The following is a 25214-nucleotide window of genomic DNA, read 5'->3' as shown; positions in this document are numbered from 1 at the left end:
ATTCTCCTTTATCTCCCATCAGAAAAAAACAAAAACAACAACAACAACCGAACAAAGAAGGATAAATGCAACACCTACAGTCACTCCCCTCCCTACTCACAAACATCCTTCCTGCAGACTTCATTCCTAAGGCTCAGTGGTGTCACAAATCATCTATGACATGGTCCCTAGTCAAGCACAACTGCTGATGGGATAATCACTATAATAACCAAAATACAAAATAAAAAGGAAATTAACAAATATTAAATTTTAAATACAAAGCAATGAGAAAGAAGGAGCCCAATTTCCTGACACCTTGGCACACCACGCCAAACCCCAAAGAACCATGATCATCGCACTTGATCTGGGCTTCCTGCATACAGACAACTACATGACAGAGAAAGAAATTACTGTCTTGTTAAATGAGGTCTCCATCATCAGCAGCAGAACCTCTATCTTCTGACACAAATATCATATACTCTTTAATCTAAATTCATTCTGTGTCTTGAAGCCTTAATTTTTACATGAAGATTTTGATGAATAATTTGTACAAGGGGAAATTTTTCCATTTCTGAGTCCCAAAAGTTTTTTAAAAAAGAAAACTTACTTCCTGAGGAATAAGATAAGCCCTTAGGCCTATTTTCTATTAAGAATATTAAAGAGGGGCACCTGGGTGGCTCAGTTGGTTAAATGACTGTCTTCAGCTCAGGTCATGATCCCGGGGTCCTGGGTATGAGTCCCACATCGGGATCCCCTGCCTGCCCTGTGGAGAGCCTGCTTCTCTTTCTCCCTCTGCCTGCCACTCTCCCTGCTTGTGCTCTCTCTCTCTTTCTCTCTCTCTCTGTCAAAGAAATAAATTAGATCTTTTTAAAAAATATTAAACAGCAAATTAGAGTTCATTAATGTCACCCTGGCCCTAAAAAGGTGATAAATGGACCTCCTTGAGCAACTTTATAAACACTAAAAAGACCTGACAGTAACCACTAAAAGGCTGACCTTACATCAAATAAGCAATGAGACAAATACAAACCCCAACAAAAGCCTGTTGTAAAATAAAGTAGCTGGTGGGAACCACTTACCCCATGTTCTAGACTTGGTGGGAGTAACACAATTTGAATGTCATTAAATACGTTGATTATGAGTCAATGTGACAAGATTCAGTTTAATAGAATTTAATGAAGGTGCTACCAAATAACATTAATATTGGGATTTTCCTTTTGTTTTTTATCTATTCACTCCCCACGCAGGTGTTAAGTCCCACTGTGTGCATAAAGAGGTCTAGGACACAGCCCCTGCCCTCAAGGGCTGTCTCCAGGGAAGCAGGGAGAGCTGCCAGCCTCAGTAGGCTTCAGGGGCCACAGGAACCATTCACTGACAAGGTGAAGTTTAAAAAAAATTTCCAAAAGATGACTAAGAATCCACCTGCCAGGAGAATAAGAGATGTTCAGGGCATGGTGGAAAACATTTGCAAAAATAGTTTTAAAAATGAATATGGGAAAAAGCCTTTTTAAAATTTTTTTTAAACATTAAGGTGGCCTATAAAGAAAATAACTTTTAGAGGAAATGTCAAACACTGAATCTGAAAAGGTGGGCTTTGTGTGATGTGCTCAATGACATGGCTGATCTCAAAGACAGATGTGTGGCCAAGATAGCAAGCTCGCCTCTAAATGTGCCCCATGCTCACTCTGCACAGTGTGTGACACTGTGACTTAGCATCACCACCATCACCAGCATCAGCACCAGCACCACCATCCTCACCACCAACAGCAGCGGCAGCACCACCACCACCGGCACCATACCCACGAGCACCAGCACCACCATCACCACCACCACTACCACCACCACCACCAGCAGCAGTAGCACCATTACCACCATCACCAGCACCATCAACACCAGCACCAGCACCATCAGCACCAGCACCATTACCACCAGCACCACCAGCACCACCAGCACCACCAGCACCATTACCACCATCACCGGCACCATCAGCACCATAAATAACAACATTATGATACAAACATATTGACAGACTATTCTCTACAACAACTGAAACAATCACAATGCCATCAACAACATCCCTGTTTCTCCATAGGGAAAGAAAAAAATCTGATTATAGTACCTTAATCAGTAAGAAGGTTTTAACATTTTAACTTATTGTAATGCAAAGAGGCAGCACATTTTCCTATAAAAAGACTGAAGATTTCCTCAAGCATTCTTCTTCCTTGCACATACCTCAAACAGAATTGGTATACTCATCTGATATATCTGTATCCATGTTAAAAAATTTCAATACAATGGTGTATATTATGTTTCTTATGTTGTTTTCTCTTTCCATTGTTATACATTCAGCATTTGTACAGAGAAATAAGTACCCAACAAATGCTACTTTTCTCTATCATTCCTCTATTTCTCCTCTGTCTTAGACATGATTAAAGTAGCTTTTAACTTCTGGAATCTCTGCATCCCATACCAATTGATCATGTTTTATTTAACAAAATACTATGCAGTTTTGATAACTGTCAAATTTAAATATGTTTCAAATCAGGTAAAATAAGTCCTCCTCATTATTGTTTTCCAAATTACATTTTTGGATATTCTTCATTTTTACTTCATATTAACCTACTTCTTCCAAATGACCAAAAAAATTAGAATGGCCAAGATGAGTAGAAAGCTTTATAATATGCAGCCACATCACTTAGTTTATTAAATATTTTAGAGATGCCTAACCGACCAGGACCACTAAAACCCCTGAAAATACAAAGGCTACCTCAAGTATTGCTCTTCTTTTACAAAGAAGGAACCGTACAGTGAGGTTTAGAAACGTGTTCAGTAGCACACAACTAGATCATAGGAATACTTCAGAGAAAAGTTCACAAACCACACATAAGGTCATAATGGGTTATTTTCTCCTTTGGGATATCTGTTAAATAGACTTGATGACTAACACTTGTTTTTACAAGGACAGTCACTGTAATTGCACTGGGGTAAGAATGCTGGGTTTTACAGTCAAAGAGCATCATTTCCCGACAAGAATAAGCACATCCCTGGGCTCAGAATTACCACCCTGAAGGGCTGAGAACAGCTGTTGCCTAAGCACCTTGATATATTTCTTTTGACTCAGGATCTGGCACAGGGAAATTATAGGAGCTCTATAAACAAAAACAACTAAACTCAATTATATACACAAACCTCCTTCACTGAAGAGCAATTTACACATTTAACAATGTGCTTTTGTTTTCTAGTCCCCCCCCCCTTTTAGGAAATGGCACCTCATGGTATCATATTAAATAACTTTGGAAGATGGTCAGGTTCCCAGTGAAGACTGGCTTTGCAGCTTATCATCAAACAATGTTATGATTTTGAGCGATCGTGTATATTACATAAGCTGAAGAGTCACGGTTACATTTTCTTGGGACTTAATATTCTAAAACAGTTGACGTTAATATGGACACGAAGACAAGAGAAAATGATGACTCTCTCTACTTACAGAAATAGAAATCGGGCATTTCCCAAGTACATATGTTTTCATGCAAAAATGCCTCACACATAATGAGCGTTCACTCAGTATTCTTTACTACTTGGCAAGGATTCGTGTTTTCCACAGAGTGCACACATAACTGTAACTAAATATAGGGGGTGGAAAGTTTACACTTTCCCAGAATTCAGAAAATATTATGAGACTGTCATAATTCAGTAGAAAGTGAGCAACTTGAATTAAGGTATCGATGCAATCAATCATAACGTCGTCTGAGCAAGTGATGTACTTTAGTACACTCTATAATGTGCATGGTGTGGGAAACAGAAGAAAATCTGGAAGAAGTTCTCCTGCTCTTAACATATATTCAGTTTACTTAGGGAGACACTCATTTAAGTAATGAAGAAAACTTCTCTGGAGTAGCATAACAATAAAACAAGCAAATGTTTTACAAATGGACTGCAGAAGCCCTGAAGAGAATGAAGCAGGCCTAAGCAGACATTAGTGGGAAGATTCCAGCTCTGCCTCCTAAAGAAGAGGGTTGTGGGCTTCTAGGAAAGAAGGTGCTAGAAAGATCAAAATGCTGTCATTAGAGTTAGAACACAGGATTAATAAACTGTCTTTCCTAGTAGACAGAATCATGGAAAAAGTAAAACAGCAAAGTAGCTGATTATTAGTGAGACTGTAGGTAATTTTTTTCTTTGTTCTTTCCCTCACTGCTACAATATTGTTCATTCTATGTTCATTAAAATATTTTACTTATAGTGTGTGTGTTTGCATCTGTGTATATAAATCATAACCTTTTCAGGAACTGTTTTCCTCTTCCTTTATCTTTTTTGCTTCTGGTTTTTTGCCCCTACTCTTGATTTTTCAATAGACCCTCCAAGAGTTTCTACTCCCTTCCCTTCAAATATAGGGGGGAAACTTCATAGACTCTCAAACACCACTTTCTTTTGAGGTTCAGGATATTTGATGGTGTTTCAGAGAAGGTGGATTTGGAAATTCACCAACTAAGAAGGAAGAGAGCAGCTACTCATATCCTAGAGGGAGCCTGCTTTGTTGTAATGGGTTGAGTTGCTGAAGGAAGAAGCTTCATTATGGAGCCTTGTACCAACGTGGTTATACAGAGTGGTTTTCTGCTCTTTCTGCATCACAGGAGACACAGAGTCCAGTGACCTGAATAATTAAATTAAAATAAGAAATAATCAAGTTTAAACTGGAATAAACTTGAGGAAAAGGCATCCCTTTCTTTAGATCATAGAGGCTTTTCCATAAATAACTAATCTGGGTCTATCCTCCACACAGCTCAAGAAACACAGAAATCTAGCTTGTGGAACTTTTTCCTGTACAGTGTAAAAAACTCAAATATGTAAATATATCTTAGGAGTTTGAAAGTCCAAAAGGAAACATCAACTGACCATTTTTAATTATACCTAGTTCCAATCCCTTATCCTAAGTTTGCACATTGGTGATTACCAATATGATTGAGACTCTTATATAATAACTATATAATAATTAATAATAATAATTAATAATAAAAATAATAATGGCCTAGGGGAGGCTGGGTGGCTCAGTCAGTTGAGTGTCCAACTCTTGATTTCGGCTGTGTGCATGATCTCGGGGTAGTGAGATAGAGCCCCACGCCTGGCTCTGTGCTGAGCATGGAGCCTGCTTGGGATTCCCTCTCTCTGTCTCCCTCTGCCCCTCCCCCTGCTTGTGCAGGCACTTGCTCTCTCAATAACTAAAAAAATAATGCCCTATATTTCTTGTGTTTTAATTATCTCAACCAATCAGAATAATATGGCACCCTGTGCAGTTAAGGTAGTAAACGGATGTTTGATTGCCTTTTTATAGAAGAAAAACATTATTAGAAGGCACACAGAAGTTAAATGATTTTTTGTTCAAGGTCACACATCAAAAGAAGAAAGATGAAGTGTCTGCTTCAGTTCAGTGAGAAAAAGTGCCAAGTTCACACCAGAAGTCCGCATCCCTCCAAACCTCAGTGTTTTCTGTTATTAAAACATAAATAATAATAATAGCTTGCCAATAGGATGAGGATGAGGATCAAATTATATAATAATGTAATGGAAAGTTCCTAGAAAAGTTTGGCCACATGGAAAGAGCTCAGTAATTTGGGAAGAAGTGGGCAAAGTAGGAGGAGAAAGGGAAAAAAGAAGAAAACTATATTACTGTTTTGGAAAGGTTATCAGTCAGCTCCACCTTAAAAGTTCCCTCCCAAAAGAGCTGGCCACCTTCTAGAAAATCCAATGTGCATTTATACTCTGCAAAATTTGCAAATTTTATATTTTTTATTGATAATTACCATTAGGCATTATGCTTTGACTTTGTTCACATTGTCATGTCTTTAAAATAATATGAATCATTTTCCTGAGATGTCGAACAGCTGCAAATGTTACACGAAGACAATTTTGCAAATTAAGGTAATTTGCTGAAAATTCTTCCCAAGATGCATTTAAATAGGTAGCTTGTGGGAGAGAATATCATCATGTTTCCTTCTAGCATGTTCCAATTCACAGGATTACTGGTTAACCCATTAACAAATCTGCACTGAATCCCAACCTGGTGTGAGATAATGGGGCCAATGTAAAGATCGAGAAGAATTAGTATTTATATCAAAGTTTATAATGCAGTAAGGAGAAGGAGATGAGAAACCACAAAGAATAAGAAACATAATACTTCAATTAAATAATATAATAATGAATATTATTTGTAAAGATGCCATGTAAAACTCAGGAATGATTAACTGCCCAATGGTATGGTATGGGTAACAAGCACATTAAATTTAAGGGGCCAGAACACTGAAGGTTGCAGACAGCTGAGAAAAGCTTCCAGAGAAGTCTTTCTCAGCATTTAAAGATAGGTAGAATTCAGATAGCCTTAAAATTGATTTCATAGGATGAAATTTCAGAGTGTGTCTAAGTGTTTGCTAATAAACAGAGACTTGAGTAACATGTTTTTTAAGTCAAATCCAGGAGAACTTCCATTCTGGAACACTAAACTGCAGTCTGAATCGTGGTAGGAATTAAAACACGTCAGTTTATTATAAATTAAAGCATTTCACGAGATCAGTTAGTCATGTGAGCACATACAAGTGCAAAAAAATACTAGTGTATTTTGTTACTCAAGCTATCTTTAGCCTTACACTAGGAAGCTGGAGCCCCCACTGTGATGGACATTTCAGAAATAACACCAGAATAGCAGCAAAGCACACTGTTCTCACAAGACACATGCAGATCAACATCTCCCAGTGATGGAGGCATGTCATTGCTTGACCTTGTTCTCTGAGCCAACCTAGTCAAGAAAGATAGAACTTCAGTTCTGAGGGAAATCCAGCCAACATTCAATTATCCAATCAGATGATACAGAAAAAAATGATAGCATGTTGAGTTTTAACTTCTGACCAAATCTTTCCCAAGAGTGCTTTACTAAATAAACCAGTTTTAAAAGAGATTCCAGTTTCACCTTCTTCCCTCTTCTTATCTATTCTCACTGGGTTTGTAGTGATAAGATAGATCCTGAAGAGAAAGAGGAAAATGGGCATTGATAATCCAAACAGATACTCCAGTGAATAAATCATGAGTTAGGTGCAATAAAAATTTATTTTTAAAATTCCTTGTGGCCAGCCAAAGAAGAGAAGCTAATAATATTTGAGAGGGGGGGCTCTTTTTAGCCCTAAAGAGACACACTAAGATCTTCATTAGTGATCATTTTGTAACTCAGAAGAACTCTGGAAAAATATATCTTCAGTGACAAAACATCTTTGGACATGTCTATGAATTGTCTCCCATACATTTATCCCTAGTGTTTAATGTTTGCTGGATATTGAGCTGACAGTGCCAACTCGAGAGAGAGATGAAATCATAAGCCACTAGAGCTCTTGCTCTTTGAATATGGACAAATCATTAAAAGTATCACTACAGCTATGTTATTTAGCTTTCATATATTTTCTGAAAGATGAGTAAAATACAACTATGACAACAGTTACCATGGAAACCGTTTCTTGCTGCTGCCTTCCTGAATAGTAACATTTAATTTGATGCATTAATCTAGTAGCTGAGGTATGATTCACCTTTTTTTCTCATCAATTCCTACATCACCAAACCACACAACCCCAAGGAGTGATTCTCTCTCTGCTAACGCTCTTTGTCATAAAGTAAGAACATATTTTGTCTTTCTAGCCAGAATTATTGAACACCCACTAAATAATCTAAATAAAAGAATAGAAATAGAGTATAAGTTTTAAAAAACAAACAACACCAAGCTCCACGCTGAAGTCAGTGACTCATTACATGACAGATTTTTTAATTTGCTTATATAACATCAATACTACCCTGAAAGAAGAAAAGCTTCTGTAAGACAGCCCTCCACGAGGAGGCTTATTTTCCTTGTCTATCAACTCTGGTCCTTGGAATGCTAGCTACAAGAGCCCAGTGGGCTCAAATATCTATCCAGAGAGAAAGAAAATTCTTTAACTGAGATCTTTATAATGACCACACAAGGATTAGTTAACAATGAATGAATCTGAAATACAAAAAGAAAATTATGATAGAGTAATTACACAGTTCACTTGAGCATTTTTATATTCAGCAAATCACGAATGATATAAATTCAAGTATGAATTTCCAGTTTTCCTAAGAAACTACTGAAAATGTATAACCAAAGGAAGCTAAACAGACCTATCCAGACCAGATCTCTGGTCTCTTAAGATATTTTTATTCTATTGATCCTCATTGGCGTGTCTCCTCATTGCTCAGAGCTGATTTGTGTTTGGATCTCTACCAACACCATTATTTCTAGTTGAAGAAATTCCCCAGGCTACACTTATGAGTTCGTCAGAAATACACAGCTCTGTGACAATGGTATTCGTAAGTATTGTTTTCCTTAACTATTCTCTGCAAGATATGTGTCACAAGTTGTATGCTACTGGGTTGATTCTCCTTATGTCTATAGGGACCCAGCTCCTTCTACATTTATGGATTAGAGAGAGTTTTGTGTTTTCTGGTTCTCAGTTGTGTCTGGTTCCTTTTCTTTGTTCTGATTTCTGACCTTAGCTATGGCCATAAATGGGTTGCATTCTGCTCTTTTGGATGATAAGAGTAACTATCAAATGAGGGACCAACCCAAAAATGGATTTTCTCATTTTACAAACATGTGGGTGCCATTAGACTTCCTAAGTAACACTATTAAGAACTATTCCTGGACATAGAATCTCAGTTGTCAAGCATCACAGTTTTACTCAAAACAGGCATAAGTATGATACACATACTTTACTCAAAGCTAGATATGGAAACACTAATATTGATGTGACCTCATTTTCTCTAACATTCATCTTTCACAGAATTCTGAAAAAATGCCAACAATTCAGCATGTAGCCATGTAATTTTTTAAAAAACTATAATATTTAGAATATTAACAGTAACACAGAATATCATGCCCATTTTAGTAAGCAAATGATAGATTTCACCATGTCTACAGAATGTTTTAGGTTCATTAAAACTCCATTTTAATTTCCAAATAAGAATCCAAAATTACATGGAATCTTGAAAACATATGAAAATAGAAGTAGTACTTTGGAATATATCTTTGTCTCAGATCAAGTGCTACCTCATTAGCATCTACATCATATATGAAATAATTTACTGATTCAACAAATAATTATTGTATCTACCATGTTTCAAGCAGAGTTTGCATTTTTTTGTGTATTGGGGAGCAGTGGGGAGTAATACAATCAACAAATAAATTAGACGATAAATTAGATGATAAATTCTACAGGTAAAAAGAGAGAAACTGACAACAATACAACAATAGTAAGGGACATTAACATCAACATCCCATTTATATCAATAGATAGATCATTCAGATAGAAGAGATCAACAAGGAAACAATGGGTTGAACAACACATTAGACCAGATGGACTTAACAGATATATACAGAACATTCCATCCAAAAACAGCAGAATACATATTCTTTTCAAGTGCACATGGAACATTCTCCAGGATAGATCACATGAGAAGCTACAAAACAAATCTCAATAAATTTAAGAATAAATTAAGAAATTTAATAAATCATATTGAGCATCTTTTCTAACCACAACAGTCTAAAACTTCAAAATCAATTATAAGAAAAAAACTGGAAAAACACAAACACATGGAGGCTAAACAACATGATACTGAAAACCAATAGGTCAATGAAGAAATCAAATTAAAAATCAAAAAATACATGGAGACAAATGAAAATGAAAACAGAACAGTCCAATCTTTGGGACACAACAAAAGCAATTTTAAGAAAGAAATTTATAGTGATTCATATCTACCTCAAGAAACAAGAAAAGTCTGAAATAAATAGTCTAAACTTATACCTAAATGAACTAGAAAAAGAACAAACAAAACCTAAAGTTAGTAGAGAAAAGGAAATAATAAGAATCAGAGCAGAGGGGCACCTGTCTGGCTCTGTCGGTAAAGCATGTGACTCTCAAGCTTTGGGTCGTGAGTTCACGCCCCAAAATAGGTGCAGAGCCTACTTTAAAAAAAAAAAAAAAAAAAAAAAAGATTAGAGTAGAGTAGAAATACATGAGACAGAGACTGAAAAAAAGCAATGGAAAAGATTAATGAAATGTAGAGCTGCTTTGTCTAAAAGAAAAAAAAAACTGATAAACCTTTAGCTAGACTCATCAAGAAAAAAAGAGAGAGGCTCAAGTAAAATCAGAAATGAAGGAAGAGAAATAGCAACTGACATCACAAAAATACAAAGAATTCTAAGAGAATACTATAAAAAATTATATGCCAACTAATTGGACAACCTAGAATAAATGGGTAAATTCCCAGAAATATACAATCTTCCAAAACTGAATCAGGAAGAAACAGAAAACTTGAACAGAGTGATTACTTGTAATAAAATTGAACCAGTAATCAAAAAATTCCCAAAAACAAAAATCCAGGACCAGATGGAGCCACATGTGAATCCTATCAAACATTTAAAGAAGAATTAACGCCTTTTCTTCTCAAACTATTTCAAAAAATAGAAGAGAAGAGAAAACTTCCAAATTCATTCTACAGAACCAGACCTAGGGGCACCTGGGTGGTTCAGTGGGTTAAAACCTCTGCTTTCAGCTCGGTCATGATCCCAGGGTCCTGGGATTGAGCCCCACATCGGGTTCTCTGCTCAGCAGGGAGCCTGCTTCCCCCTCTCTCTCTCTCTGCCTGCTTGTGATCTCTGTCAAATAACTAAATAAAATCTTTTAAAAATAAACAAAAACAAAAACAAGCAAACAAACAAACAAAAACCAGACCTACCCCGTGGCCAAAACCAGACAAAAACATGACCAAAAAAGAGAATTACAGGTCAATATCCCTGATGAACACAGATCCAAAAATCCTCAACAAAATATTAGCAAGCTGAATTCAACAATACATTAAAAGGATCACACACCACAATCAGAGGGGATTTATTCCAGGGATACAAGGATGGTTCAATATTTCAAAAATCAATCAATGTGATACATCACATTAACAAGAGGAAAGATAAAAACCATATGATCATCTCAACAGACACAAAAAAGCATTCGACCAGAAAACATCCATTCATGATAAAAACTCTCAACAAGGTAGGTCTAGAGGGAACATACTTCAACATAATAAAGGACATATGTGAAAAACCCACAGCTAACATCATACTCAATTGTAAAAAATGGAGAGCTTTGCCTCTAAGATCAAGAGCAAGACAAAGATATTTATTTTCACCCCTTTTATTCAACACAGTATTGGAAGTCCTACCCACAGCAATCAAACAAGAAAAAGAAGTAAAAGGCATCCAAATTGTTAAGGAAGAAGTAAAACTGCCGGTACTTGTAGATGACATGATACTCTATAGGAAATCCTAAAGATTCTGTAAGAAAGGAAGAAAGAAAGACAGAAAGACAGAAAGAAAGACGAAAAGAAACTATTAGTAGTAATGAATTCAATAAAGTTTCAGAATACAAGATCAATATACAGAAATCTGTTGCATTTCTACATAGTAATAAAAAAGCAGAAAAAGAAATTAAGAGAATAATTCCATTTACAACTTCACCAAAAAGAATAAAATATCTAGGAATAAATTTAACCAAGTAGGCAAAAAGAATAAAGTATGTAAGAGGTACAAAAATTTAGATCTGTATATTATGGAGACGTGATAATATTAAGTTGGGGGGACAAAGGAGGATTCATTTGGGCAAATGTCAAAGGTGACATTTGGGCAAAGTTTGGGAGGTGAAGGAATAAGCCACATGGATAGGTGGGGAAAGAGAAGTCCAGGCAGAGGGAACAGCTAGTTGCAAAAGCCCTGAGGCAGGAGCATATCTGGTATGTTGAAGACTAGGCCAATTTGCGTCAAGTGGAGCAACTTAAGGGGAGTATCATAGGCAATGAATAAGAGAAGCAATGAGGTATCAGTTGTGCAGGGCCTTCTAGCCACTGTTACGAACTCTGCCTTTTACTCTTCATGAAATAGGAAATCACTGAGGATTTTAAGCTAAGGAGTGACATGATCCCCTTTCCATTTTTCAAAGTTCACTCAGACTATTGTGTTGACAATCACCCAATGGCTGAGAGTTGGAGGGTCAAAGGAAAAAGCAGAGGGTCTAGTTAAGAGACTGTTGCAATAATCCAGGTAGGAGGTGATGGCGGACTGGACTTGGGAGTAACATCAGAATTGACAGGAAGAGATCAGATTCTGGGTATGCAGTGAAAGCAAAGTCAATGGGAGTTGCTTACAGATTAGATGTGGTTAGAGGAGGTATGAAATAGAGGAGAGAAGGAAAACCCCAGAATTTTTGGCCTGAATAACCAGAAGACATAAGCAACATATCAACATGGGGAACACCTTCTGGAGAAGGTGGGAGTGAGAACTCAAGACTTCCATTCAGGACCACTAAGTTTGATATGCACCTTATACATACATGCAAGTGGAGATACGGAAAAGGCAGATAGATATAAGGCACGAAGTTAGACCTTTCAATTAATGTTTATTGAGTGATTAAGTGAATTAAGAAGCAATAAATGAGGGGCGCCTGGATGGCTCAATGGGTTAAAGCCTCTGCCTTCGGCTTAGGTCATGATCCCAGGGTCCTGGGCTCGAGCCCCGCATCGGGCTCTCTACTCAGAAGGGAGCTTGCTTCCCCTCGCTCAGCCTGCCTCTCTGCCTACTTGTGATCTCTGTCTGTCAAATAAATAAATAAAATCTTAAAAAATAAAAGAAGTTATAAATGAGTAAGTGAATAAGCACTAAATGAATGAGTGAATAAGTGAATGAATATTGGGGACACAAAAAAATTCCAGTAAAAGAACTAGTGAGGAGTATATAATTCACCAGATAACTTACTGTCTGAAACAGTAAGTGCTTAAATAAGAAAAATAAGATAACTGGGGGGGGGGGGGGGGGGGGGTTATTGGAGAGATCCGTACAAAGCAACCCACTCGCTGGGTTTTAAAATAACGTTTTCAATTAAAACAGTGTCACTTTGGAACCCAAGAGGTATATTATGCACCACATACTCCCTCAAAAGAATTCAAGTCCAAGAGCATCATTTTTATATGTCTTGTATGTATGTGCTAAAATTATAAAAGAATGATCGGCAAATGAAGAGGGTAGTTCACTAACAAACCACACGGATTGCATGCATGGATGTATATAAATATATATTAAGTATTCTTAAGAAACAACACAATGCTGATCTTTGATTTCCCACAAAATGATTTCCATATTCTGGAAGTCATTCTATCTTAACTGCTTTTAATATCTTAAATGTGTCACTGCTTTTAGGTATACATTGTTGTTGCACTTCATTTTAGAGATTTTTAAAGGTATGCATTTATTGATTTTAATTTACTAACTGTATCTACCACCTTAGGGGCCTGACCTTAAGTCACAGAAATTAAGGTATATCCCAGGCCCTACTAAATAATGCACATTTCTCAAAATCTTTAGCCAATTTGGTATTAAAGTTTATATTGCAAAAATTAGAAATGAAAAGAAGCAAGAGCACTGTATAAATCTTTTCATTCCTACATCTGTTCTTTGGGCTGCTACTTATATTACCAAATGACAGGAAGGAAATCTCTCTTCAATATTTTTTTAAAATCACAATGTTTTTAATTTCAATAGTTTCAAAGAATAAGAAAGAGATAAAGCAATTTTTAAATTTTCATTTTATTTCAATCATAGTTATTTTAGGTCATTTTCTTTTACCTAAAAAAAGCAAATAACTCTACCAAGGAAGTATCTAATTAATCATGACTAGAGAGGGCATGATGTTAGGAATACCTGATAAATAGTCTTAAAAAAAAAAAAAACTTCTTTTAGAATATGAAAATCTTTCCACAAATCTAAGACTGTAACATTTAACATTGTTTTATCTTAGCCAAGAAAGAAAAGAGCCTTTTAAATAAGACTTCAAGCAAACTCTTCTTTCTGCTTTCCATTCTAGGTAACACTAAATTAGCTAGTTTCTCATAAAATAGAAAATATAGAGTCTGCAAGAATATTGTAGTAGTTATGTCAGGGCAGCAAAAGATAAAGTCTCAGCACACAACTAGATTTATGTAGGAAGCAGTGTTTATGTTAAAGGATAGAAAGAACATTGCTCCCATTTTCCTAGCCTAGAACTTATAAAAGTTCTAGAACATGGTTTCTCAACCTCAGCACTATTGACATTTGAGGTTGCATGAATCTGTGCACTGCCAGATGTTTACCAACATCCCTGTCCTCCAAGCACCAGATGCCAGTAGCATCCCACCCCAAGTATGACAACCAAATCTATCTCCGGACATTGCCAGATATGCCCTGGGGAGAGCAAAACTGCCCCTGGTTGAGAAACCTTGATCTGTCTGTTCAGGAAATACATGAATTTATGTAGATTCCTCTAGATGCATTGCCTTTATACAAAATTTAACCTTGATTTCAAAGTTCATTTTCAGTTGTCACCAAAGCCCTTGAAACAAAACAGCAGGAAGCAGCTGATACCAACAGAAAAGGGGAGTTTGGCTCTTTCAAAAGTTAAATGTTATGTAACCGAGAAGCAAATTCTTAAAATTTATACCACAGAAATCCCCCCAAATTAAACTTAGGTTTAAATCTGTTAAATGAGCTCACTTGTATTCTTCCAAAAATAATGAAGAAATACAGCAACTATCTACACAGTCCAGAAACTTGATCTTCTAGAAGGATGCTTAATGTGGCTTTTTTTTTTTCCTCTCAAAGTGGCAGCTTCTTATTATCATTTGAAATGTCATTTGGTGACTCAAAAGAAAACAACTGTAATTTAAAAAGCAAGAAATGAGGGGGAATAAGTCAGTATGTGGCTTCTGTTTAGAAGTTACTAAGCCATCTTGCCATGATTAATGTAATGTGCTTTCTCCATGGGCATAACGTCTCTAAATATCATTTATATACTGCTAGCTCCCATATTGACATCTCATTCCAACCTGTCCCTGAAACCATGGCCAATTTACTCTTCAACATATCCACACAGATGACCAACAGTCTGCCAGAAGGGCAGACTTTTCTCTTAGCCTTCTTTTCAACTTCCCTCCAGCCCTTTCCCTATTGGAAAATAGTAACATTTTATCCCAGGAAAAAGCTTTACAGTCATTCTTGATTTCTGTATTAATTTCCTATTACTGCTATAACAGATTTCCATAATTTTGTGACTTAAAACAACAAAAATTATTATCTTACACTTCTGTAGATCCAAAGTCCAAAATCAAAGTCTAGAGTCTAAAGTTAAGGTGTCAGTAAGGCTGATTCCTTTTGGAGGCTCAAGGGGAGGATCTGTTTCCTGACCTGTGCAGCTTCTAGAGGATACCTGTTTTCCTTGGCCTCTGGGTCTTTCCTCACATGGCTCCAACCACTGGCTCCATCATGACCTCTCCTTCTCTGACTCTGACTCTTGGGACCCTTCGGAATACATTGGGTCCACACAGATATTCCAGGATGATCTTCCAGTATCAAGATCCTTAACTTAGTCACACCTACAAAGTCTCTTTCTATCGTGATTTATAAGAAGTACATATATTTAGTCATTTAGATGACCAAAAGATATTTCTCATATACATTTGGTCTTCATCCACGGTTCCTGGCTCACATCTCCAAAAACCCTTGGAACTTTCTGAGATAAAAGCAACGGGAACACCATTTGTCATAATATTTGGTCTCTTGTCCTCAGTCCCTAAAATCACTTCAGAGCCATAAAGGTGCAATGATGTCTTGTTATTCATGACAGGCTCCTTTCTAACACAACTGGATTATGCTAATGAGATGACTTTTGGAAAGCACTTAAAGATGGGGGCTTGTTCCAGGGGAACCAACCACAAACAGGGGTTTGGAAATTTCTGTCCTACCCCTTGATCTCTCAGGAGGACAGAGAGGTTGGAGATTGAATCAGTCACTGATAGTTAATGATTTCATCAATCATACCTATGTAATGAAGCCTCAGTAAAAACCCAAAAGGAGAGAGAGAGTTCAGAGAGCTTTCAGGTTGGTGAACACATGAGGATTTGGAGAGAGTGATCCACGTTGTGGAGCAGTCTTGTAGGACAGACCCTCTAACCTGTGGGATCTGATGTTACCTCCAGGTAAATAGTGTCAGAATTGCTGGTGTCCTGAGAATTGCTTGTTGGTGTGGGGAATCCCTCCACACTCTGGAATTTGGTGATTAGAGCCACCTTCAACCATGTGAGGTAATTATAGTCACTGGTTCTGGGGATTAGGATGTGGGCATCTTTGGGGGGGCCATTATTCTGTCTACCACAACTCCTCCCTTCTACTAGTCTATCCACCTTCAAATCATCAACAAGCTGGAAGCTTACTTCTAATATACACCCCAAACCAACTACTTCCTTGTAACTCCTCTGCAACCATTCTAATGCTGGCCACAGAAACTCTATCCTGGACAACTGTGAGCATCTCCTAACTGGTCTCCTTGCTGCCACTCTTGCCCCTCTACAGCCCATTGTCTTTGATGCAGCCAGAATAATCTTTTTTAAAAACAAATCAGATAATGTTATTTCTTTGTTTAAAATTCATTTTAATGGTTTCCCATCACAACCAGAACAAAATCCTGATAGGCCTTTCATCCTCTGGCCCCTTTTTACCTTTACAAAGTAATGGAGGAGGAAATACACAATCTTTCCACCACAGAATTTCTCTCCTTCCCCATCAACCTTCCAAGGCTGAGAAAGAACTCCCAGCAATTCACTGAAGGAGGGACTTGTGTTTCACTGTCCTTCCACTGTCCCTCTGGGTCTCTCCAGAGGCAGAAGGCAGCAACTTACTACTAATTCTAATCTTAACCCCTGCCTCTCAAAGTCCGTCTTGACTATAAAATCACTGCTAAAACTACCAGAAAATTAAAAATATGTAAGAAATAAAAATCAAGAGGTAAGGGAAAGAAAGGAAGGAGCATAACAGTGCGATATATTCTTCACATTTCATAGCAAGCAGAGAAAAGATAATATCTTAGGTTTGATGGGCCCAAAAATAGGGCAGAAATAAATTATTCAACGTTAAAAGAACTAAAAATAAAAATTTAGCAGTCTTTGGGGAGTGCTGGGAGAGAGAGAGTTTTACTCTTCATTTTATTCTTTTATGAACTCTGAATTCTTAAACCATGTAAATAGAGTAGAGTAACTACTAATTTTTCACATATATTTACACTAATTTTACAAGTGAAGGTGTATTGTTTATATATGCAAATTTGTCATCTTTCACCTACGGTAACATTCCTTTCCCTCTGTTCTTTGGAACCCTCCCCCCACCCCCACCAGAAACTCCCACCAAGGACTTCTTGGTGATAAATCAGACGGCACCCAGCGTGATCTCACAAGCAGCAAGAATCTCTCTGGAACATCATTCTCAGGCCCTTCTCTGACTCAATTTTTCAAAAACTCTTTTCTCCTGGAATCACCTCACACCAACTATTTCTGGATAATTCTTACTCATCTTCCAACATGCCAGAATCTCAGAATTCTGAGAAACCCTAGCAACATGATACACACACGCACATATGCACACACACACACAACTATTAAAACTAATAAATGAATTCAGCAAAGTTACAAAATACAAAATCACACAAAAATTAGCTTCATTTTTATACATGAACAATGCAGGTTCCTACAATGATATTAAGAAAACAGTTCCGTTTACAATAGCATCAGAAAGAATAAATACTTAGGAATAAACTTAACCAAGGAGGTAAAAAACTTGGACACTTAAAAACTACAAAAGCACGGATGAAGGAAATAAAATAAAACACAAATAAACGGAAAAAGACCCTGGATCCATGGATTAGAAGACTCAATATTATTAAGATGTCAATACGACCCAAAGCAATCTACAGATTCAGTGCAATCTCTATCAAAAACAGTGACTTTTTTTGCAGAAGTTGAAAAGTCCATCTTAAGATTCATATGGAATTTCAGGGGTCTATAAGTAAGCAAAACAATCTTGAAAAAGCTAATATCAAGCTACAGTCATCAAAATAATGTGGTACTAAATATAAACATACAGACCAACGCACTAAAGAGCCCAGGAATAGATCCTCATGCTATGATCAAATGGTTTTGGACAAGGGTGCCAAGACCATTCAATGGGAAAAAGACAGTTTTTCCAGCAAATGGTAAAGGGAAAATTAGATATCCATATGTAAAAAAATGAAGTTAGACCCTTAACTTACTCCATATGCAAAAATTAACTAAAAATGAATGAAAGGCCTAAGTAAGAGCTGAAACTGTAAAACTCTTAGAAGAAAATATGGGGGAAAGCTTAATGACATTGGATTTTGCAATGAGTTCTTGGATACAACATGGAAAGCAGAGGCAACAACAACAACAAAATAATTTGAACTTCATCAAAATTAAAAAGTTTTGTGCATTCAAGTACACTATCAGTAGAAAGCTCAACTCATAGAATAAGAGAAAATATATCTGATAAGAAATTGATATCCAGGATATATAAAGAACTCCTGCAACGCATCAATAAGAAAACAACCCAGTTAAGAAATGGGCAAAAGATTGAGCAGATATTTCTCCAAAGAAGATAAACAAAGAGCCTATAATAAGCAAATAAAAAAGGGCTCAACATCATTAATCATCAGAAAAATGCAAATAAAAACCACTATGAGATACCTCTTTACAACCACTAGGATTAAAATGGTTGATGTCAAAAAGAACAAAAACAGGAAACAAGTGTTGACAAAGATGTAAGAAGAATTGGAATCTCCTGCATTGCTGGTAGGACTATAAAACAATGCAGCTATTGGGGTCCTTGGGTGGCTCAGTGGGTTAAAGCCTCTGCCTTCGGGTCAGTTCATGATCCCAGGGTCCTGGGATTGAGCCCCGCATCGGGCTCTCTGCTTAGTGGGGAGCCTGCTTCCTCCTCTCTCTCTCTCTGCCTACTTGTTTTATCTCTGTCTGCCAAATAAATAAATAAAATCTTTAAAAAAATGCAGCTCTTGTGCAACATGTGGTGATTCCTCAAGAAATTAAAAACAGAATTACTGTAACCTCCAGTAATTCCACTTCTGGGTATCAACCCAAAGAACTGAAAGCAGAGATTCAAAAAGGTATTTATACATCCATGTTCATAGCAGCATCATTCACAACAGCCAAAAGATTGAACATTCCAAGCATCCATCAACAGATGATGGGATAAACAAAATGTGGTAAAGACATACAAAGGAATATTATCCAGCCTTAAAACAGAAGGGAATTTCGATATATGGTACACAACATGGATGAACTTTGAAGACATTATGTTAAGTGAAATAAGCCAATCACAAAAGGATTAATATTGTGTGATTTTCCTTCTATAAGGTACCTGGGATAGTCAAATTCACAGAGAGGAAAAGTAGAGTGGTAGTTGCCAGGGCCTGGGGAAAGAAGGGGGTGGGGAATTAGTATCTAATGGGGACAGGGTTACAGCTAAAGAAGCTGAAAACAGTCTGGAGATGGATGGTGGTGGTGGTGGACAATAATGTGAATTTGCTTAATGCCATAGGAATATACACCCAAAATGATTAAAATGGTTCACTGTTTTTAGCCATAATTTGTAAGAGAAAGGGAGTCAGCATGTGAACTCTTCTTGGTTAAAGGCAGTTAAGATGCAGGGCCCCTGGGTGGTTCAGACATTAAGTGTCTGCCTTGGGCTCAGGTCATGATCCCAGGGTCCTAGAATCGAGCCCCATATACATGTGCCTCCCTGATCAGTGGGGAAGCCTGCTTCTCCTTCTCCCACTTTCCCTCTCTGTGTCAAAAAATAAAAATCTTTAAAAAAAAGAAAAGGCAGCAAAGATGCAAAGCCCACAACTTTATTTCCTGGTTATAGCATGTTTAGGAATATCACAGCATCAAAAAAAGAAAACAAAAAAATAAGAACCAGAACTGTATTTCTGATATTTTCACCCAGTTAAATGCTTCTGGTTCAGAGGTCTATATACTATTCCATTTGACATGGTTTTATAATTATTACATTTCATTCCAAAGCCAAGAAAACTATCAATTGCAGATGAAAGTACTTCTTGGGTTCTGTTTTGTGTGGAGACTTGGGGAGGGAGGAGAAGAAGGAGAAGGATGTGGATGTTTATCTAATTGGGACATTCCTTAGGGAAATTATCATACAAATTCATGCTATTTATAGTATTTGGAGCCACACCATCCCCACCTTGGTAATTAGCTCCACAAGGAAAACAGTTGACCTTACAACAAAATGCCTGATTGTAGCCTGCTCCGGGAGGCCTGATTGTTAGCAGAGGTTTAGGGAAGACTCCTCTATCCCCTAGAGTACAAACGCCATGCTGACATAATCCTGCTTCAACCTGGCTTAGAGGATTGTAGCCCTTAGGCACCACCCCACATCTTTGGGTATTCACTCCTGCCTAAGTATGCCACTCTCACTGGAGAGGACTCAGTCACGGTCACCTGCAGCCATGATACCAGGGACACCCAGAATGTCACCCTTCCCCACAAATATCCTTACAATGACTTCTAAGCCCACCTTCTTTTGAATAAAACAATCTTTATTCATAAAAGAGCAGTTCTTGGCTTGGGTTCCCTAGATCTGTACTTAGTAATAAATGGGTATCATTTACTGAGTAAATTATATACTCCCTATACGCCAGGTACTATGCCAACCACTTTACATGGGCATCCCATTTCAGTCAGGCACAACCTCTGGGGTGAACACTATCATTATGTCCATGTTATTGATAAGTATTGATGATATTAGCAGACGTGACCGGTGACTCCCCAACCATTCTTCCCTCACGACATTGCAAATGAGTTAGTAAAGAAAGTCAATATCTGACATTCTAAACAGCCTAGCACAAATCATATTTATCCCACAAATAAATGTCTACCCTGTATCATTAAAGTGCCAGTTTTCCTGCTTTGCACTGAAATAACATCATGTCTGTGTAGGAACACTGGTTATCACATGCTGACAAATAGTTTAAACTGGATGTTAGTAAAAAAAACAAAGGGTAAATGAACCAGTTCTTATTAAATTCAACTTGTTTCAAAGACCTATTTCTTCAGGCTGAAGACTTCTATGCTGGAGAATATTTTTCAAAAAAATAAAAGCTTTTCTAAAATGGTCAAATGTCTAAATTATAATTTAGGAGCACCGAAACACCCTTGGTTCAGTTAACAAGAAGGAAGGAAATCTGAGAGAGGAAAAAAAGAAAGTCAAGGAAGTATAACAAGAAAAGGTAAGCAGGTAAGCAAAATACTGTAAAAATGTCAGGATTTTAAACAAGATTACTTATCTGGAGTTCTCATTGGGGGGGAACAAAAAAAAAGATTAAAAAAAAACCCACAACTGGTTACAGAAGGCCAGGGTATGTGTGATTGTGTACCATGGTGTAATTAGTTCATAGATCCATTTTATAGAGAGGAAAGTTGTCTAAAAGGTATAGAAACTTCCCTGTTCAACCCACAAATACTATGTAGTAAAAGAATAAGAGACTGGAAGTTCAGGCCATTCTGGTCATGCCAACAATTCCCAAGACCCAGAGCAACTAACCTGACTTCTTTGGACTTGGTTTTCTTATCTAGAACACAGAAATAATTATCATTAATAATATACCCTGTTCTGTTGCTGTGAGGACTGTGTGAGATAATAGATATGAAAATGACTTTATAAAACCGTTTAGATTCACTACAAAGGTAATATATTATCTTTGCTATTACCAGTGTGTTGCAGAATGAGTTGCAAGTTGATTTAGTGCATTCTACTTAGCTGAAATAGTAAAGAGTGAGAAGACACATGGAAGATGAGGGACTCCCCTAAGTGTTGATTGATTTATATTATTAATGGAGCCCATTTGCAAGACTCAAAAATCAATGTATTAGTGGCCCTGGAATATTTTTTATGAAACGCCTCTAGGTGCACTTAGATTTGATTTCTAAAATTAATCTTTAGCCCCACTGAGGGCAAAAGGAAGTGATGTAAGAGCATGTGATTAGCCTGTTCTCACTACCTCCCGAGGGTTAAAAATGGGCTGGGTTGAGTCCCTCAAGTGGACACACCATGTAGCGAAGAAAGAAATGAACGTTCTCAACTATATGAAAATAGATCAAATTAAAGAGCAGTAGAGGGTGTCTGGGTCGCTAAGCTGGTCAAGCATCGCTGACCATTGATTTCAGCTCAGGACATGATCACAGGATTGTGAGATTGAGCCCCGGGAGGGACTCCGTGCTGGGGGTGGAGCCTTCTTGATTAAGCTTGATTCTCTCTCTCCCTCTCTCTGCCCCTCGCCTCCCACTGTGTGCATGTGCTCTCTCTCCCCCCTACCCAAAATAAATAAATAAATAAATATTTTTTTTTTTATTTTTAAATTTTTTATTTTTTCAGCATAACAGTATTCATTATTTTTGCACCACACCCAGTGCCCAATGCAATCCGTGCCCTCTACAATACCCACCACCTGTTGCCCCCAACCTCCCACCCCCCACCCCTTAACAAAATTCTCAGATCGTTTTTCAGAGTCCATAGTCTCTCATGGTTCACCTCCCCTTCCAATTTCCCCCAAATAAGTGAAACCATATGTAATTGACTCTTTCTGCTTGACTTATTTCACTCAGTATAATCTTAAATAAATATTTTTAAAGAACAATATAGTCATTAGTTATAGGGTGTTATTTATACTTCTGTTCATTGGTTTCTTTGAACTTAACTCTCTATAATTAGGGTCTATCAGTAGAGGATACTTATTTGAATTTCCATCCTTTTCATTTTTAAAGAGAGAAGATTTTGTGTTGTTAGATCTTATTAACAAATAAATATCTTTCAAAACAGAATTGAAAGTAGACCTTCAATTCATTAATTTGTTATGCTCCAGATGGGGAAAGTATCCTCTGTCTACTCTATAGCCAGAAGAAGCACCTATATTTAAAAACAAAAATAAAACAAAACAAAAACAAGAAAACCTTATTCAGAGCATCAAGCCAGGTTTGGCTCCATCCCAGAATGGGTGTCGCATGTTGGAGAATGCACCTTTCATGTTACTCTATAAAAAGCAAAAACTGTATCCTAATTGGCTATGAATGAACATGATTGTTCTTAACTTTACATTATTCTGAGTAAAACATAGTAACTGGATCTATCCTTTTTATAATAGAATCCCTAGCATTAGCTTTGATTAAAATTGTACCAAATTTATATAAATTCTAAACACAAAGCCTCCTTTGTAAAATTATAAAATTCAGATGCTGAGTGGATTTTGAATGAATGAATTATGTGAATGAATGAGTCTTTCATAAGGTTAAAGGGTACCCCCGTCATTTGTCAATTGAATACTTTGTGTGAATAAAGCCTTATGACTACGTACATTTTGGAGAGGAATAAAAAATTTTTATTCAGAAAAACTTATACTCTAGGAACAATTCATTACTCAGATCTTAGAGAAGACAGGGTCTTCTGAAGCAGGAATTTAACAGTATTTGAACCTACAACAAAAGCCTGAGAACACATTAGGGAAAGATTCATTTGTGGCCACTGATCACAAGGATTTTCCCTAACTAGCCCTGGAGTTTGGACAGATACAAGTGGAACCATCCAGACAAAACTACCTCCTGCCATGGGCTGACCTTTGCATAAAAAGGCCTGGAAAAATGCCAAAGGACTGCAGAACAGCAAACGTGTATACAGTATACAGAAGGGAAGCTCTTCTCTAGAAAGCTTCACGTTCTCTCCTTCACTGAGCAAGTAAAATCCACCAAGCTAAAACCATGCTTGTTGCATGTCGGTAAAGGGAGTCACAGGATGAAGTCAGTATTCTGAGATTCATCTGTCAGCAGTGGGACTGATAGATTGACAGAGAGAGACAAGAGGTAATGACAAGAACACAATACAGAGAGAGGAGGAGGAATGTATTCAAGGGAGAAACGTCAAGACTTAATAAGTGACTATGTATAGACAGAAGATGAAGGAGAGAAAAGAGTCAAAGATGACTCCCCAGGTTCACTGTCAGCTGGCTAGAAAAACAAACGTCCCACAGAGGAAAATGAGGGAGGCAAGTGGACAGCTCTCTTCCTGCCTGACTAGACTCTCAGACTGGGGGATGCCACCACACCTGGGCAACTGCATTGGGCAATTAAATGGTCCTGGATTATTTTTTGACTGGCTCCAGAGAGAAGGACAGAGGTCCAATCTGTTAAAGAAACCTGAGAACAAGTGAAGACAAGATGACACTAGTAGCTCCATAGTTAGCAGGAATGAGTCAAGCCCTGAGCAGAAAGAGCTGGAAGACTTCTGAGAAACATGCACTGAAGACAGACTTGGGAGGTACACCTCAGCTTGGACTGCTAAAGAGCCAGTACCCATCCCATCAGTCCAGGGTGAAGTGACCAAATACGGTCCAGACTTCACAGGACAGAAGAGTCCAAGAAACACCTCCTGGGGCCAGGCAAGGAGCAGAACAAGGAAGGCTGAGTGTGTGGTGAGGGAGTCAACAGTAGAGGAGTGACGGTAGGTGGGTCACTCCCACCCAAGACAATGGGCCCAGTCTTTCGACTTGTCAAGGGAATCATCACACTCACCATCTTCTAACACATACATTATTTCATCCTCAAGCACCTGTCAGTGTCTGACATCTTTGTGTCATTGTCGCTGGTGTTGCTCTTGATGTGTTCAAGGTCTGTCTCATCCCACAAGGTAAGAGAAGGTAAGTTCCCTGAGGAGCCACAGAAGTGACCCTTAATCAACACTGGAAAAATAATGCACTCACCTCCTGACTTCTCGGGGCTTCACCATCTGATATCTAATATCTAATATCAGAATATCTAAACCCCTTAGCTCTTCACACTCTTCACAGTCTTACACACTTACCACCACCACTCCCGTGGACCATATTCTCTCTCCTGCGTGGGCTTTGCAAAGGATGAGACCTGGGTTTAAATCCTGGCTCTGTCTGCCACTGACCAGCTGTTCGTTCTTTTTGAAGACACCAATTAAATATCTATAAACATGTCAATTACTGGGCTTCTAGAGGACTTAGTTTACTTATTTATTTATTTATTTATATTTTTCTGAGAAAGAGTGTAAGGGGGGATGGGAGGGGCAGGGCAGAGGTAGAGAGAGACTTCAAGGAGGCTCCACACTCAGTGCAAAGCCTAATGGGGGGCTTGATCTCACAACTCTTGAGATCATGACCTGAGCCAAAATCAAGAGTCGTCGCATAACTGACTGAGCCACACAGGTGTCCCTA

The 25214-nt window shown here is 37.7% G+C and overlaps 1 protein-coding gene across 1 annotated transcript in view; it reads right to left on the bottom strand.

Annotated features, from left to right (window-relative positions):
* ADAM23 (ADAM metallopeptidase domain 23) overlaps positions 1-25214 on the bottom strand; it is a 162943-nt gene that overhangs the window by 121020 nt on the left and 16709 nt on the right. The gene's annotated exons all lie outside the window — the stretch shown is intronic.

Source organism: Lutra lutra, chromosome 3 (assembly GCF_902655055.1).
Source record: "Lutra lutra chromosome 3, mLutLut1.2, whole genome shotgun sequence".
NCBI classification, from domain to species: Eukaryota; Metazoa; Chordata; class Mammalia; order Carnivora; family Mustelidae; genus Lutra; species Lutra lutra.
Note: the sequence above shows the minus strand (reverse complement) of the source record. Positions and strands in the feature narration are given on the sequence as shown.